The sequence below is a fragment of the Macaca fascicularis genome, chromosome 16 (assembly GCF_037993035.2).
Source record: "Macaca fascicularis isolate 582-1 chromosome 16, T2T-MFA8v1.1".
Lineage (NCBI taxonomy): Eukaryota > Metazoa > Chordata > Mammalia > Primates > Cercopithecidae > Macaca > Macaca fascicularis.
The window spans coordinates 19,818,578-19,837,429 of record NC_088390.1 but is presented as its reverse complement, the minus strand read 5'-3'; the positions used below and the strand labels follow the sequence as shown (position 1 = coordinate 19,837,429).

The window sequence follows — 18,852 nt, the reverse complement described above, 5'->3', positions numbered from 1 at the left end:
GTGTTGATAGAAAGTAATTTAGCAACACATACCAAGCACCATTAAAATGGTTATGCCCTTTTACCCAGTAATCTCACATCTGAAACTCTACCCTACAGATACAATCCAAAAACATAAGGAAAGTTCCATGGACAAAGACAGTTACTAATCTACTACTTATAATAGCAAAAAAAAAAAAAAAAAAAAAAAAGAAAAGCAACCTAATTTTAAAAAACAGGGAAGAGTTAAATAATTTATGGACCAATCACTTAATAAAATATTTTACGCCATTAAATAATTGTCAAACTAGGCTGGGTGCAGTGGCTCATCCCTGTAATCCCAGGACTTTAGGAGGCCAAGGCAGGCAGACCGCTTCAACTCAGGGAACCATAGTGAAACTCCATCTCTACCAAAAATACAAAAATTAGCTGGGCATGGTGGCACACGCCTGTAATCCCAGCTACCTGGAAGGCTGAGGTGGGAGGGTAGCTTGAGGCTGGGAGGCGGAAGTCACAGTGAGCTGAGATCGCGGTACTGCACTCCAACCTGGGCGACAGAGAGAGATTCTGTCTCAAAAGAATAATAGAGTAATAATTGTGAAACTACATAACATTTTTAAAGCCTTATGCTATAATGTCTAGTTGTACAGGTAGAAAGAAATATATAATTTTTTTAGAGACAGGATCACACTCCGTCACTCAGAGTGAAATGCAGTGGTGAGATCATAGTTCATTGTAACCTCGAATTCCTAGGCACGAGTGATCCTCTGGAGTAGCTGGGACTACAGGCATGCAACACCACACCTGGCTAATTATTTATTTTCTTATTTTAATTTTTATTTTTTTGAGACAGGGTCTTGCTCTGTTGGCCAAGGTGAAATGCAGTGGCATGATCACAGCTCACTGCAGCCTCAACCTCCTGATTTCAAGCGATCCTCTTACATCAGCCTCCTGAGTAGCTGGCGCTACAGGTGCATATCACCACACCCAGCTTGTGTTTTGATTTTTCTGTAGAGATGAGCTATCACTATGTTGCCCAGGCTGGTCTTGAACTCCTGAGCTCAAGCAATCTACCTGCTTCAGCCTCCCAAAGTACTGGGATTACAGGCATGACCTACCGTACCCAGCCCTGGCTAATTTTTTTTTCTTTTTATTTTGGAGACAGTGACCTTGCTATGTTTCCCAGGCTGGTCTCGAACTCCTGGTCTCAAGCAATCCTCCTTCTTCTCCTCCTGAGTAGCTGGGATTTCAGGTGCGAGCCACCGCACCCAGCAAGAAATACAGAAATTTTAACAGTTGGTTTAGGGTGTGGGATTAAGTTACTATTTTCTCCAATTTCTGAATTTACTGAAATGCCATATCAGAGCACGAGCTCTGGATTGAGAGACACTTGCGTTCCCATCCTGGCTGCACCACTCACCTACCTGTCCACCCATCTCTCTGACCTCTGCCAAGTTACATAACCTCTCTAGGCCTCTGCATCCTCAGCTATAAACTGAAGACCATAAAGGTAGCTACCTCATGGGGCTGCTGGGAGAATCAAATGAGATGATGTCGTACAGTGAGAGCTCAAAATTACTTTGATCATTTAAAAAAAAAAAAAAAGTTAACGTAATGCGGCCGGGTGCGGGGGCTCACACCTGTAATCCCAGCACTTTGGGAGGCCAAGACAGGTGGATCACCTGAGGTCAGGAGTTCGAGACCAGCCTGGACAACGTAGTGAAACCCTGTCTCTACTAAAAATACAAAAATTAGCTGGGCGTGGTGGCATGCGCCTGTAGTCCCAGCTATTCAGGAGGCTATGACAGGAGAATCACTTGAACTCGGGAGGCAGAGGTTGCAGTAAGCAGAGATCAAGCCACCACACTCCAGCCTGGGTGACAACAGCGAGGTTCCGTCTAAAAAAAAAAAAAAAGTTAACACATTGGAAAAATAAAATTGGAATGAGGAATGATACTTCACAAGTGGTGGTTTATTTCAATTTCACGTTTTCAAATGAGTTTAGTATTGCTTATTTTGCACCCCCTCTCCTGCCTTGGGGGCTCCTCCGTTTGGACAGCCTTGCATGTTAACTCACTTGGTAAAGGAAAGGTTAAAGGAAGTGAAACACGGCTACTCTAAAACAGAACCACAGAGACACAGAGTCCACGGAGCTGAGCTGTAAAGGAGCAGAAGCAGCCACACCAGTGAGTTCTGCAGCAGGAGCAGCACCTTCGCATTCTATCGAGAAGGGGCAGAAGCCACATTTCCCAAGAAAACTTAGTGTGGACCTCCTGCACCGCTAAGCTAAACATTTTATTCCAATAGGAAACTAGAGTCAGTGGGATAAGGAAATAAAAAGCAAAAACTTAATTTCTAGAAACAGAGTGGGTAAGAGAGATTTTAAGGTATCTTCAGCCCTGTGAGGGGGTATGGAGGAAAACGGTCTCAAGCAACCATATAATAAATAACTTCTCAGAAAAGCCGCCAACTTTATCATATTATTGCTTGAAATTCTGCCATCTGGGTTTCACAAGCATCTCATTTCAGACCCTAACACGACGCATGTATTGCCCAGATGTTGAGCACTGGGACATTATCAGACCCTCTGCCAGATGACAGGGCACACTACAGTGCTGATCTCCAAGGGGAGATGACTCGAGAACGTTCCAGGGGCTAAGCACTAGTTAAGTGGGTGGTTCTCTTCACAGGACCTTAGACATCCCACACTTGGCAAAAAGAATGCACAGAAGCAGCCCTATTCACCCTGGATGGGAAAATAATCTACACACTGCTACTAATTAGTACTCACAGCGCTTCTTTTCTAAAGAACTTCATATATTTACTTGAAGTCGGCATTAATCATCCTTTCCTTGCAAGATGAAACAGGTGACAAGCAGCGAGAAGACCATTTTCTTTCAAGACATCAGAAGATGGGTTTCAAATCCTTTTTCAACCCCCCCAAAATCATGCATGTGTCATTAACTTATCCAGTCCATGCACCACGGGAGAATGTATTCATACTGCCTTAGTCACACCAAGATCCACTGGGTCTGTAAGACATTGTACCTAAAGCAGAAGCACCTCTTCCCCAGCTATCCTAAGATTTTCCATCTCTGTCTTAAATAATAACCAACCATGTACTTACTTCAAAACTCTGCTTCTCCTGCTTCTCGGGAGCTGCCGACCTCAATCAGCAAGTCAGCCACTCTATTCTGAGTTTGGAGCTGGCCTGGGAGGAAAACCACACTCGGAGGGGGCTGGGCAGAGAGCGCTTGAGCAACGCTTCACTCAGGAAGCAGGCGGGCTCTGCTCTCCCCAAGTTCTGATGGCCTCTCCCCCTCTCTCTCCTGCCTCTCACAATGTCTCTCTCTTCTCTCTCTTTCTTACACGCACACATGCACAAAGTGAAAAATCATATTTCCATCCTACTTGGTCCTCAATGCTTAATTTGTACGTCTTCAAAATGTAAGGGTTTCAAGATGTAGGCTGGCTAGCTTTTTGCTGATTGCTTCCTGAGACATTGAACAGATTTAAAAACAAAAACAAAAACTCAGTCTGCTCTCCACAAATGCATTTACACCACGAAGCTTCAGCCGTGCCCCACCACCTTGCCATGACCCTGTGAGCACTGTGAGTTCTAGGTGGGAAGGGGAAGTCGGGCTGCGACCAGGAAGCATATCGCAGCAGGGGCTCCTGGTGAGCCAACTAAAGGGATCTCAGAAGTAGGCATCTGAAACTCCTAGGCTTCAATAATTTGTTGTAATTTTTTTCATTCCAAATAAATCTTTTCATACTTAATTTTGAATTCAGGGAGCTCCAAAATGATATGGGCATCCTCACAAAACCTGGGGTCTACGCTCCCTGCTACTATGGACGGCCTAGAGTCAGCCCCAGTGACAATGACCTACTGCAATGGGGAGCAAATACACTGCCCAGAAAACACTGAAAAAATGTTCTGAAGGTAAACGAGCAACATGTGTTATATCCACAGGCACCAAGAACTCCATCAGCAGGCCTGGGCTAAGCTTAGTCATTGCCACAAGCTGCATTTTTACTGCTATTTTACTGGATAATAGGTGTGGAAGGCAGCCAGTCTGCTCTTGCATGGCAGAGAGCTCTTATATAGCAGGTGGCATGGGTTTGCAGAGCCTCTGTGACACAGAATCCCCCATGTTCACTATAATTCTAACTCCAGACTCAGACTCTGTCATTCTAAAGAGAGTGCAGTAAAGAACAGTTCAGAGCCAGTCTGGCCTGGCACGGCAGCCCCATGCCCCACCTGGCCAAGGCTGCTGCCTCTCATGGCCATCCCGCTTTGCCTTGAAGGAGACAACAGGCACAATGCACTGAACCTGCTCTCACTGAGGAACACCCATCCTCCTGGGGGGCAAGGGGCATACAGGGTCCTAACTCATCTCGGTGACTCCCCATGTGGCACCATGGCACAGACACAGGAGGTGGTAGTGGTAGGGATTCTGCAAATGACAGACACCTAACTCAAGTTTGCTTAAGCAAAATAGTGAGTTTGTTGGCTTTACTGATTTAGGAAAGTCTAGGATGAATTCAGGCTGGCTTTAAGCCAGCTAGACCTTGAGGTCCAATGATGTCATCAGGAATGGTTTTGAATCACCTGTAACTTCACTCTTCTAAACTAGTATGATTCAAACAGGGGTGCTCTGAGGATAGGAAGGCCTTGCCCGGCAGCACTGCAGGACTAGAGGTCTTTAGCATTTGAGATTCCAGATTAGAGAGTCTCTCCCAGAAAAGAGCCTGAGGTGATACACTGTCCAACCCATTCGCAGTGGAGAGGGACCTGGATGATTGGCAGCTCCACTAGTTATGGGAAAAGCAGTTTCCAAAAGGAGAAAAAAAGCTAGGCAGAAAAAAAGTACAAGCTAGTCACTCAACAGCGTCTCGGATTATTAAGCCTTTCATGTGATCATGTCTTACTTCCCTCATTACACTGTAAATCTATCAATAGAAAGATACACACAAAATGTTAACAGTGCTTATCTCTCAGACTGAGGGTCATTTACTTTTTAAATTCACATTGTAGCTTCTAAATTTTCTCAAATAAGTATTATTAACCTTATAATAAAATAATATACCTAAATAAGTTATCACATGTTTTAAAAAATCCTACTTACAATAGTAACTATCCATAAATAGACCTGGTAAGAAAGTTACAGTCGCCCCCCAAAATTCATGCTTTTCTGAATGACAAAAAAGAAGACTGGATGAAAAGCATACCATGCTCTCCCAATGGATATTCATTCTCTGTAAACAATTTTATAAATGTGATGTAATTCCAATAAAAATTCTAATCAGATTAGAAATATGATGAAAATTATTTATAAAATTATCCTAAAATTCATCTGGTAGAATAATTGATTATTCTCTATAGAAGCTATGAAATAATGGCCGGGCGCGGTGGCTCAAGCCTGTAATCCCAGCACTTTGGGAGGCCGAGACGGGCGGATCACGAGGTCAGGAGATCGAGAGACCATCCCGGCTAACACGGTGAAACCCCGTCTCTACTAAAAAATACAAAAAAACTAGCCGGGCGAGGTGGCGGGCGCCTGTAGTCCCAGCTACTCGGGAGGCTGAGGCAGGAGAATGGCGTAAACCCGGGAGGCGGAGCTTGCAGTGAGCTGAGATCCGGCCACTGCACTCCAGCCTGGGTGACAGAGCAAGACTCCGTCTCAAAAAAAAAAAAAAAAAAAAAAAAAGAAGCTATGAAATAACTTGATTCTTCTCTAAAGAAGAAAATTCCATACACACACACACACACACACACACACAAACTATTTGTACTACCAGATAGTAAAATAGATCAGAAAAGTAAAAAATTACAATGGCAAGGTTTAGGAATACAAAGAAAAGCACTGGATCATGGCAAAGCCCAGAAATAAGAATTTAGATTATGACGAAGATGGCATGACTAATCTAGGATAAAGAATGGATTGTTTTAGCTGAGCACAATAGCTGGTGAGCTTGTAATCTCAGCTACTTGGGAGGCTGAGGAGGGAGGATTGCTTGAGCCCAGGAGATCAAGGCTGTAGCACACTATGATTGTGCTTGCAAATAGCCACTGCACTCCAGCCTGGGCAACATAGTGAGACCCTGTCCCAAAAAACTAAAAAAGAAAAAAGACCACACTTCAACCTGGGCAACATAGTGAAATCTTGTCTCGAAAAATTAAAAAAGAAAAAAGAAAGAAAATATAGGAGATTATCCTGAATACGGTAGGAGAGGCCTCTCTGAGCCTACAGGCAAAGGCAGAATACATAAAGAAAAAACAGATGTGACTTACTTGAAAATTGAAAACCTCTGAAAAAAAAAAAAAACCCACTATAAACAACTTGAAAATGTCAATGACAAGATGAGACAAACATGTGTGCATAACCTTTGGTTCCGTTATTCCATTTGTAGGAATGTATCCTACAAAAATACTCATGAATGAATACAAAGCTATCTGAGCAGGAGTGATGAGCTTATCCTTGATTATAACAACAACAATGGCAAGAAAAGAAATAACTTAAAGTCTAATTGGTTAGATTATGGTATATCCACATAATTAAGCCTTATGCAGCCATTAAAAGTGATAATAGATACAATATAGATAAGATATAGGAAAATCCTCAACAAAACACTAGCAAACTAAACCTAAAAACATACATAAAGGATTATATACCATGACCAAATGGAATTTATCCCAGAAATTCAAAGTTGGTCAAAATCAATGTAATTTGCCATAGTAATAGAATAAAGGACAAAACCATATGATCTTCTCAATAGATGCAGAAAAAGCATTAGACAAAATCCAACAGATTTTCATAATATAAACACTGAACAACTAGACATAAAAGTGAACTTCCTCAACTTGATAAAGGGCAAGCTCAAAACACTCACAACTAACATTGTACTTAGTGTGAAAATCTGATAGCTTTCTCCTAAGATCAGCAACTAGACAAGCGTGTCTCTGCTCTCACCACTTCTCATCCACATTATACCAGAGGCTTCAGTCTGGACAATTAGGCAAGAAAAAGAAAGAAAACGCATCCAGATTGGTAAGAAAGTAAAATTAATTCTAATTACAGATGACATGCTCTTGTAGGTATAAAATCATAAGGAATTTACAACAAAAAAAGCTGTTAGGGCTGGCTAATAAAGGAGTTCAGAAAGGCTGCAGAACACAAGATGCTACAAAAATCAATCCATTGTATTGCTACACACTTGCAATGAATAATCCAAATATACTCAGAAACCAATTCCATTTATAATATCATCAAAAAGAATAAAATATTTATGTTTATAAAATATTTATAAATATGTTTAATTATAAAATATTTATAAATATGTATGAATAAGTAAGTGGAAGATCTACACACTGAAAACTACAAAATGTCATTGAAAAAACTAAAGAAATCAAGTAAATAAACAGACATCCCATGTTCACATAAGACAGTCATATAGACCAATGGAATAGAATTGACAGTCCAGAAGTGAACCCATAAATTTATGGTCAGTTGATTTTCAACAAGGATGCTAGGACAATCCAATGGGAGACAGTCTTTCCAACAAATTATGCTGGAATAACTGGATATCCACATACAAAAGAACAAAGTTAGACTCCTACCTCATACTATATACAAAAATCACCTCAAAGTACAAGAGCTAAAACTTTACAACTCTTGGAAGAAAACATAGCTATAAAACTTCATGACTATATTAGACAGTATTTTCTTAGAGATGACATCAAAAGCAGAAGTAAGCAAAGACAAACTAGATAAAGTGGACTTCACAAAAATTAAAAACCTTTTGCTTCAAAAGATACTGTCAAGAAAATGAAAGGATATGCAGCCATAAAAAAGAACATGTCCTTTGTAGGGACACGGATGGAGCTGGAGGCCATTATCCTCAGCCGCCAGCTAATGCAGGCGAATACTGCATGTTCTCACTTATTAGTGAGAGCTAAATGATGAGAACTCATAAACACAAAGAAGGAAACAGACACTAGAGGGTAGAGGTTTGGAGGAGGGAGAGGAACAGAAAAGCTAACTATTGGGTACTGGGCTTAATTCCTGGGTGATGAAATAATCTGTATAACAAACCCCTGTGACATGAGTTTACCTATGTGATAAACCTTCACATGTACCCCTGAACCTAAAATAAGTTTTAAACAAAATGAAAATGAAAAGATAACCCACAGAATGGGAGAAATCATTTGCAAATCCTATATATGATAAGGGTCTACTATCTATAATGTGTAAAGATCTCTTAAAACTCAATAACAAAAAGACAAATAACCCAACTGAAAAGTGGGCAAAGGATCTGAATGGATATTACTCCAAATAGACTATACAATACAAGTGGCCAACAAGCACGTGAAAAGAAGCTCCATATTAGACAAATCAATCATTAGGTATTCTGCAAATCAAAGCCACTGGGAAATACCACTCCACGTCAACTGGGATGGCTCCAGCCAAAAGGACAGATATTAACAAGTGCTGGTGAGGATGTGGTGACACTGGAACCCTCATACATTGCTTATGTAAATGTGAAAAAGTACAGCCACTGTGAAAAACAGTTTGGGGAGTCCCTCAAAAAGTTACACACCTTTACTATTATGACCCAGTAACTCCAGTCCTTGGTATATATCCAAAAGAATTGAAAACAGAAGTTCAAACAAAAACTTGCAGACAAATGTTCACAATAGCACTCTTCACAGTAGCCATAAAGCAGACAAAAAAACCAATGGCCATCAGCTGATGAATGGATAAATATAAAATGTACATCCACACAGTGAAATACTATCCATCAGTAAAAATGAATAACGTACCGATACATGGATGAACCCTGAAAACCTCATGTTGAACAAAAGAAGCCACACAGGCTGGACACCGTAGCTCACGCCTACAATCCCAGCACTTTGGGAGGCTGAAGCAGGCAGATGACTTGAGCCCAGAAGTTTGAAACCAGCCTGGCCAACATGGCAAAATCCTGTCTACCAAAAAAAACAAACCAGGTATGGTGGTGTACATCTTGGTCCCAGCTACTTGGGAGGCTGAGGTGGGAGGATCGCAGAGTTTGCAGTGAGCTGAGATTGCAGCACTGCACTCCAGCCTGGGTGACAGAGCAAGACCCTGTCTCAAAAAAAAAAAAAAAAAAAAGAGAAGCCACACGCAGAAGACCATATATTGTATAATTCCACTTCTACGGAATGTCCAGAAGAGGGGAATTCAGACAAACAGAAAGTACTTGAGTGGCTGCCACAGGATGAGGGAAGGAGCGATGGAAGGGTGGTAACTGCCCTGGGTTTTCAGGGTGGGGGGTAATGGAATGTTCTAGAATTTGATAGCAGTGACTGTTGTATAACCTTGTGAAGATACAGACAAATCACCATATTGTTCACTTTTAAAGTATGAATTTTATGGCAGTGAATTTAAGTGAATACATGCTATCTCTATAGAAATATTATATATACTATAAATATGTTAAAAATATTATAAATATGTAAACATTTATATAAATGTGAATATATGTGAGTTTACAGCATCGCAATATAGAAAGTGATACTATAAAATATCCAGTGATCTAGAACAATGATGACAATATATGTTGGTGGAAAATACAAATTGTAAAGTGTTTGCAGTAGGAGCTCATATTTACATTTAGGTATATAAAAAAGACTGAAAAAAAAATCTGTATATTAAGAATGGTTAGGCTGGGTGTGGTGGTTCACACCTGAAATCCCAGCACTTTGGGAGGCCGAGGTGGATGGATCACCTTAGGACAGGAGTTCAAGAGCAGTCTGGCTAGTATGGTGAAACTCTGTCCCTACTAAAAATACAAAAATCAGTTGGGCCTGGGGGTGTGCACCGGTAGTCCCAGCTCCTCGGGAGGCTGAGGCAGGAGGATCACTTGAACCTGGGAGGCGGAGGTTTCAGTGAGATCGCACCATTGTACTCCAGCCTGGGTGACAAAGTGAGATTCCATCTCCAAAAAAAAAAAAAAAAAAAAGAATGGTTATCTAGGTGGTGGAATAATAGGAAATTTTAATTTTCTTTATGCTTTTTAAATTTTTCTACACTGTTTACTATGAACATGTAACAGTTTTGTAATTTTTAAAAATCTATTTAAGACTGGGCACAGTGGCTCACACCTGGAATCTCAGCACTTTGGGAGGCAGGAGGATTACTTGCATCCAAGAGTTCAAGACCAGCCTGGGCAACATAAGAGCCCTTATCTCTACCAAAAAAAAAAAAATTAATTAACCAGGTGTGGTGGTATGGCACCTGTAGTCCCAGCTACTTGGGAGGCAGAGATGGGAGAACTGCTTGAGCCCAGGAGGTTGAAGGTACAGTGAGCAGTGACTGTGTCACTGCACTACAGCCTGGGCAAAACTCTATCTCAAAAAAAAAAAAAAAAAAAAATCTACTTAAGCATAACAACCATTATGTATCCTGACAGCATCAGACTCTATTTGTAAATTCATGGCTTATATTGCAGAAAATAAATTCCATTCAACCTGAGGAAGGCTTTCTTAATTGTAGAAATAATTAAACCCTGCACAAGACGTCCTTTGCAGGGACTCTAAATCTCTCCTCCCGGATTCTGTAAGAACAGAGTAAGATGATCGACTATAATGGCATGTTGAGGTGTTCATTTGCAGGGAGACCGGGCAGTATCAGGGTAGCCAAGCTCTAGGAGCCGGATGGATGACTCCACACCAGTGCTCTTCCACTGAAGGAATCTCTGTGCAGGCTAAGTTCCTCAGTGGGCATCCGGCCCGCTCTCCACAGAACAAGAATTCCTAAATGCTAGCCAAAAATCAAAGCTTAAAAATGCTCTGTTTGCTCTTGGAAAACAAATTTATCAACCCTAAAAATAACTAGGAGAAAGGCAAAGATGAAAATGACTCTGAGTGAGTTTCAAACAGATGTTTGGCTAATTTTTGCAAAGGCTGTTAGAATAAGAGTCCTCAGAGAGGGGTACCCAGGAGACTCTTAATGATTCTGGATGAAAGGGCACACTCCCAGAGGTAAAAAAGGTAAAAAGCTTCATGGGTTTTGGAGTTTCACCTAGCCAGCCACAGATCCAGTTTTTATTACCAGAAAATGGGTATGAATAGAAATTATTTATCTGATGGTATGGTGTTATGATTGATTGATAGACAGACAGAGATAGGTAGATAGATAGATAGATAGATAGATAGATAGATAGATAGATAGATAGATAGATAGATAGATAGATAGAGATATAGATAACAAATTATAACAAGGGCTATGGGCATTAGGAACCTGTTCCTGGCTCCTGATGCCTATAGTTCTTCTTATAATTTCAGGGCCCTTTAGGCCTCAGGAAACAGAATCTCTCTCTCTGAACTTCTCCTGTCCTTTCACCTGCCCGAGACAGGACCCTAATCTAATTATGGGTCAGAAGTCCCTCAATCTAGAGAGAGTCCTACCCATACCCTAAAGGAAGGAATGCTACACAGAGAGGCCAAGAAAAGTCTTGGAGAGATGGGCATGCTGGGTTTAGATCATGTACTTTTCGTCCAATCACATTTCTACATGGCTGTGGTGCCTATGCAATGAAGCCTCCACAAAAACCCAAAAGGTCACAGTTCAGAGAGCGTCTGGACAGCTGAACACCTGGAAGTTTCTGGAAAGTAGTGCACCCAGGAAGGGAGTGGAAGTTCTATGCCCTTTCCCCATCCCTTGTCTTACGCTTCTCTTCATCTGTATCCTTTGCGATATCCTTTATAATAAACTGATCAATGTAAGTTAGTGTTGCCTAGAGTTTTGTGAGGTGCTCCAGCAAATTAGTTGAACCCAAAGAAGGAGTCATGGGAACCCCAACTTGAAGCCAGTTGGTCAGAAGTTCCAGAGGCCCAGACTTGAGACTGGTGTCTGCGGAAGGGGGCAGCCTTGGGGCCTGAGTCTCACCCTGTGGGATCTGATGCTCTCTCCAGGTAGATAGCGTCAGAGTTGAACTGGAGAACACCCAGCTGGTGTCCACTGCTTCTGGAGAGAAATCCCCACACATTTGGTCACAGAAGTCTTTTTCCATGTTGATGACTGTTGCTGTGGTGTGAGAGCAGAGGAAAAACCCCAGTTTGAGTGGGTTTTTCCAAAACAGGTGGGTTAGCAGATCATAATGAATATGCAAATTGCTAAACAAAATCTGAAATGTGACATAAGCATGTAGTTTAGAAATATATTGCTCTTCTTTGTAATATATATAAGGTCTGACTATAACTGCTCATTTCTACTAAGAGGAATTTGACTTCCATGTTAACCAAACCATCTCTTTAGGTGACTTTTTAATTTTTGTTCTAAAGCATAAAATTTTACCATAAGAAAGTACACAGGGAGAACTAATTACAGAGGGAAACATACCACACCCGGCAAGGAGTGGTTAGTGCAGTTGGCCTTCTCATGAGCTATAAGACAAGGTTCATCATGCCCTCCCTGTGAAAACATAACGGCAAGGGCTTTCTGTAAGTACATGGCTAGAAACAAGAAGTTCGTGGGCTTACAAGTTACAATACGCTGGTATATTTTCAGTTTTAAAAACAATACTGTGGTGCCAGGTGAATTCATACGCCGAAGGTCACGTAGCACAACCTTGAGAGGTCCTGTAGGGATGGAAGATGCCTGGCACCGGGACAGATCCTCCTGCTGTCCTCCCACCCCAGCACTGAACACCCTCTGCTTCTAGCGTCATGTACCTGCCACCCACACTGTGCTTCCCTCCCAGGCTGTGTGAGGATACAGTAAGGCTATGCATACATTTGCATTTGTTTAATTAGCCAGAAAGAGAAAAGCAGTTACCCTTTTGATTCCAAAGCAGATGTTCAACTAATTTGGGGAAAGAACAAGAGTCCCGGAGAGTCTGAAGAATGACTCATCGTCAATCCCCCACAAGTTTCATCACACTTGGTGGTGTGCCCGTTCTCTCGACTCTCCTGCCATCAGGGTTCTGGATGTGCAATGACCTTCTCTGGCCCCCAGCTGCTCCTCTTTTGGCCGTCCCAGCATCACACTCCCTCCGAGCTGGGTTTGCAAGCTCACAAGAAGCTGAAGCCCTGACTCCTGCCTCTTCCTGGTTTCTTCCATGCCCTGCTGGTCTCACTTAACCTCGCTGACTAGTGTGAAGCCCCAGGATCACCTCCCTCTGCCAACTCGGGCCCTGCTTACTCAGCCACCAACCAGAGACTGCCAACTCATTCTTCTTCATTCCTGATCTAGGTCTCCAAACAGAACTGAAAAACTGAACTGCCCTGAGGCCATTTGGCCCTCAGTACCTCTAAGTGATTGATTTATTCATTTCTAACTGTCTTCTTATCAAACCTCTCAAGGCATTCTAAATGCCTTGTTCTGTTGGTTAGGTTTAACTCAGAGGGAAGGGTTACTAGCCTGACTGGGATCTTAGGCCAAGCACTACTCTCTACTTTAGCCTTATTAACAAAGCTGATAGTCCGATTCAGTCTGCCTGATTCCTGACTCTCACTTCTTGATGGATTCTGAACTGCCTGTATGTGCGATGGCAGTTGGGGGTGAGGAGGTGAAGGGGAATGATGCCAACAATTGTTTTCCGGTCCCCTGACAACTATCTTTGTACCTTTGTTCCCACCTTCTTCTACATGAAGGGGTCTTCTCTGAGTCCACAGAAAGTAGAATGAAGAAATGGATAAAGATAAAAGCGGCAATTAATTAAACAGAAAACATTTTTTAAATGACCTTGAAGATTAATAAAATGAAAAGTTGATGTTTTGAAAGGACTAACAAGATAGAACCCTGGCAAATCTAATCAAGAAAGAAAAAAGGAAGGTATCCAAATTAGAAACAAGAAAGAGGACGTAATTACATATAAGGATTTGTAAACTAGGCAAAGCAGATCATTTTCTAGGAAAACATAGGTTACCAAAATTAACTCAAGAAGAAACAAACAGTCCAACAGAAAAAAAGGCAAAGGACATGAAAAGGCAATTCACAAAAAAGAAAAATACAAATGACTGCTAAACATAAGAAAAGATGCTTAACCCATCTAATAGGAACCAATATGAGCTAAAGCAATGAGGTATTTTTAAATCCATCATGCAGACTAACATTTTAAAAAGAGATAAGACTATTAGCAAAAATGTAGAAAATAGGCTCTTTCATGGCTCTTAAGAGGCAGTTGGGATAGGAATTATAAGGAGTGACTTCATATTTACTCTATTTCTATATATTTGGCTTTTTATAAGAATGTGTTTCTTGGCCAGGCACGGTGGCTCACGCCTGTAATTCCAACACTTTAGGAGGCCAAGGTGGGCAGATCACTTGAGGTTAGGAGTTCGAGACCAGCCTGGCCAACATGGCGAAATCCTGTCTCCACTAAAAATACAAAAATTAGCCGAGCATGGTAGCGTGCACCTGTAATCCCAGCTACTCGGGAGGCTGAGGCAGAAGAATCTCTTGAACCTGGGCGGCGGAAGTTGCAGTGAGCCAAGATCGCACCACTGCACTCCAGCCTGGGTGACAGAGTGAGACTCTGTCTCAAAAAAAAATGTGTTTCTTGCATTATACCTGAAATTTGGGCCTGGCTTGGTGGCTCATGCCAGTAGGAAAGCGCTTTAGGAGGCTGAGGCAGGAGGATCACTTGAGCTCAGGAGTTTGAGACTAGCCTGGGCATCATAGCAAGGCCCCATCTCTACAAAAGATTTTTAAAAATTAGCCAGGCATTGCCGGGCGCGGTGGCTCAAGCCTGTAATCCCAGCACTTTGGGAGGCCGAGGCGGGCGGATCACAAGGTCAGGAGATCGAGACCACAGTGAAACCCCGTCTCTACTAAAAATACAAAAAATTAGCCGGGCGCGGTGGCGGGCACCTGTAGTCCCAGCTACTCAGGAGGCTGAGGCAGGAGAATGGCGGGAACCCGGGAGGCGGAGCTTGCAGTGAGCCGAGATCGCGCCACTGCACTCCAGCCTGGGCAACAGCGTGAGACTCCGTCTCAAAAAAAAAAAAAAAAAAAAAAAAAAAAATTAGCCAGGCACAGTGGCACATGTAATCCCAACTACTCGGGAGGCTGAGGTGGGAGGATCAGATGAGCACAGGAATTCAAGTCTGTAGTGAGCCGTGATCACACCACTGCACTCCAGCCTGGATGAAAGAGGGAGATCCTGTTTAATTTTAAAATAAAAATACCTGAAATATTTTGGATGGAAATGTTAAGCCTTTTAATGCATAAAGGTTAATGCTATGACTGTTACTGTGTGTTTGGACTGGAGAACAAATAATTTTTTTTTTTTTTTTTTTTTGAGATGGAGTCTCGCTCTGTCGCCCAGCCTGGAGTGCAGTGGCCGGATCTCGGCTCACTGCAAGCTCCACCTCCCGGGTTCATGCCATTCTCCTGCCTCAGCCTCCCAAGTATCTGGGACTACAGGCGCCCACTACCATGCCCGGCTAATTTTTTGTATTTTTTTTAGTAGAGACGGGGTTTCACCATGCTAGCCAGGATGGTCTCAATCTCCTGACCTTGTGATCCGCCCGCCTCAGCCTCCCAAAGTGCTGGGATTACAGGCGTAAGTGACCATGCACGGCCACAGAATAATTTGAAATAAGGACATAGACAAAATAGTTTATGGATCTGAAATATTATAGGTAAGAAAGGAAAATTAGAAAAATAAGCAGCAAAGTATAGACTGGATATGATACAGGAGAAAATCATATATACAAAGCATTAGTTCCATGAGGGCAAATATGCTGGCTTGTTTTGCAGAGTGCCTAGCACACAGGAAGCCCTTAATACGTATTTGTTGAACAAATGAAAGAAAAATGGGACCAAAGTCAGTAAGTTATAGAAAACATTTAAAAATGTTATGTGATTGGTAAGGGAAGTAACTTGAAGACCTTCCAAATGTTTCTGTCAAGAAATCAATTTCCTCATAGGCCTTGCTTAGCCGCGTGATGATCAACTAGGGGATTTACTTGCTTATAGCAATCAAAGGTCAAGGTTCCCAAAGATTGCATCTTTAAGGATCTACCATCTTTAAGGATCTACCAGGTGCACTCTCAGACTGGCCTCTAGCATGGTCCTTGTCACCAGATGGCTACAGCCCAATGCACACACAACCTGAGGATGGAGGACACATGGAGGCCCATGGAAGTTCATCAAAAGCTACACTGGGAGTTCCTATTTCAAAAGAAACAAATGGGCCAGGCGTGGTGGCTGATGCCTGTAATCCCAGCACTTTGGGAGGCCCAGGTGGGTGGATCACTTGAGGTCAGGAGTTCCAGGTCAGCTTGGGCAACATGGTGAAACATCGCCTCTACTAAAAATACAAAATTTAGCCTTTGGGGCATGGTGGCAGGTACCCGTAATCCCAGCTACTCAGGAGGCTGAGGCAGGAGAATTGCTTGAACCTGGGAGGTGGAGGTTGCAGTGAGCCAAGATCACGCCACTGCTCTCCAACCTGGGTGGCAGAGCAAGACTGTCTCAAAAAGAAACAAAGAGACAAATGAAACAATTTTGTTCACATATATTTCATAAATTTGAAATGTTAAAGGTATTATGGTCACTGAAATCCTGTTTCATTCTTTATATAATCATTAAGTTTGAAATTTATACTTGCACTACTAACACTGTAGTTAATCTTAGTGCTACAAGTTACTGCTTTTACACAATATATTTTCACAATATTTATGCACTGGTGTTTATATATGTGTTTGTGTTTATATCTGTTAAAATGATCAGTTTTCATCTTTTTCTACTTTGTAGCATCACATCAGTTCAGAAGGACTGCTACAGCAAAATGATTTGATGAAGTATAAAAGTCACATTGTGAGTGGCATAAATACAACTCTGAACAATTAGGAGGCTCACTATTGACTAGAACTAAACTGCAGGCTGGAAAGACACACGTTCTGTGCATCAAGTGATGTACCACCCAGGCAGTTTAAAAAGGGAAGTGCACATAGAAAGCACAATGGTGAATAATAAAAAATTGGAATTTATCAGACCTTGGATTCATTTGCTCCTAAAGCCAGAGTCCTTCATTTTTTTTTTGTTTGTTTGTTTGTCTTTGTGGGTTTTTTCTAAATTTTTTTATTTTTTGTAGAGTCAGAGTCTCATTATGTTACCCAGGCTGGTCTCGAACTCCCGGCCTCAAACAAACCTCTTGCCTCAGCTTCCCAAAGCACTGGGATTACAGACATGAGCCACTGCGCCCAGCCCAGACTCATTATTGTTTATGAAGCTTCTGAAATAGTTGCAGAAACCGCATAAGCTTTCCATGTCACTTTCAAAGTTTGATGGTCTCTTTAGTAAATCAACCAAGTTATTCCTCAAGGGCAAAATAACGTTTCTCAGTGCAAAACTGATGCATTTCATTATCAAAAGGAAAAGACCACAACTATAGAGGCATCATTGAAAGCTGCACCCTTCAGAGGCAAAACACACACACACACACACACACACACACACACTAATGGGACATTCCTTAGAACAGCCCCGAAGTTAATGATAAATGTTTTTGTCAAAGAGAAAAGAGAACAAGGTATTAGCAAATTCCTCTATCAAATAACACTGAACATCAAGGAATATCAATGGCATGCCAAGTGGAAGAGGAAGTGCTAGCTCATGTACAAACCAGTAGATAATTTCAACTTGCTGCCGAATGAAACCTCTTTGCAGGGTATGAATCAGCACCCTTCATGTTTATTTTGCTTTGTTTTGTTTTGTTTTTAGAGACAGGCTCTTGCTCTGTCACCCAGGCTGGAGTGCAGTGGCACCATTAGAGCTACTGCAACCTCAAACTCCTGGGCTCAAGGGATCCTCCTGTCTTAGCTTCCCAAGTAACTGGGACTACAGGCCCACCATGGCCAGCTAATTTTTAAATTTTTCTATAGAGATGGGGTCTCACTAGCACCTTTCATGTTTGATGTTCATATACAATGACCAAGGTACAATGTGGAAAAGGGTCTCAGGGATCTAAACTGAAGGAGGAACAGAAAGAAAACGGGTTGCTACATAGAGTAGAAGAAGTTGCACTTCATGCCCGTCTACAACACTGCTGTTTTCCTCAGAGCAGAGTTGATGATCTAAATCAGGGGTCCCCAACCCCCAGCTCATAGCCTGTTAGGAACCAGGCCACACAGCAAGAGGTGAGCAGTAGGCAAGTGAGCATTACCACCTGAGCTTCACCTCCCATCAGATCAGTGGTGTCATTAGATTCTCATAGGAGCATGAACCCTGTTGTGAACCGAGCATGCAAGGGATCTAGGTTGTATGCTCCTTATGAGAATCTAATGCCAGATGATCTGTCACTGTCTCCCATCACCCCAAGATGGGACCATCTAGTTGCAGGAAAACAACCTCAGGGCTCCCACTAATTCTACATTATGCTGAGTTGTAGAATTATTTCATTCTATATTCAACGTAATAATAATAGAAATAAGCCGGGCGCGGTGGCTCAAGCCTGTAATCCCAGCACTTTGGGAGGCCAAGATGGGCGGATCACTAGGTCAGGAGATCGAGACCATCCTGGCTAACATGGTGAAACCCCATCTCTACTAAAAAATACAAAAAACTAGCCGGGCGAGGTGGCGGGCGCCTGTAGTCCCAGCTACTCGGGAGACTGAGGCAGGAGAATGGCGTAAACCCGGGAGGCGGAGCTTGCAGTGAGCCGAGATCCAGCCACTGCACTCCAGCCTGGGCGACAGAGCCAGACTCCGTTTCAAAAAAAAAAAAAAGAAATAAAGTGCACAATAAATGTAATGTGGCTGAATCACACCAAAACCATCCCCCCACCCCAGTCCATGGAAAAATTGTCTTCCACAAAACCAGTCCCTGGTGCTAAAAAGGTTGGGGACCGCTGATCTAAATAATCTTATCTTCATTCAGGG

At 42.3% G+C, this 18,852-nt stretch overlaps 1 protein-coding gene across 16 annotated transcripts in view; it reads right to left on the bottom strand.

Annotated features, from left to right (window-relative positions):
- SPECC1 (sperm antigen with calponin homology and coiled-coil domains 1) overlaps positions 1-18,852 on the bottom strand; it is a 317,948-nt gene that overhangs the window by 247,163 nt on the left and 51,933 nt on the right. For 4 of the 16 annotated variants that reach the window (XM_074018822.1, XM_045376224.3, XM_074018830.1 and 1 more), the window contains exon 1: positions 3,106-3,174. The exons of the other annotated variants lie outside the window; for them this stretch is intronic. The gene's annotated coding sequence lies outside the window, so the exon portion shown is untranslated. Of the gene's footprint in view, positions 1-3,105; positions 3,175-18,852 lie in introns of those variants that run through there. 16 annotated transcript variants of the gene reach the window in all.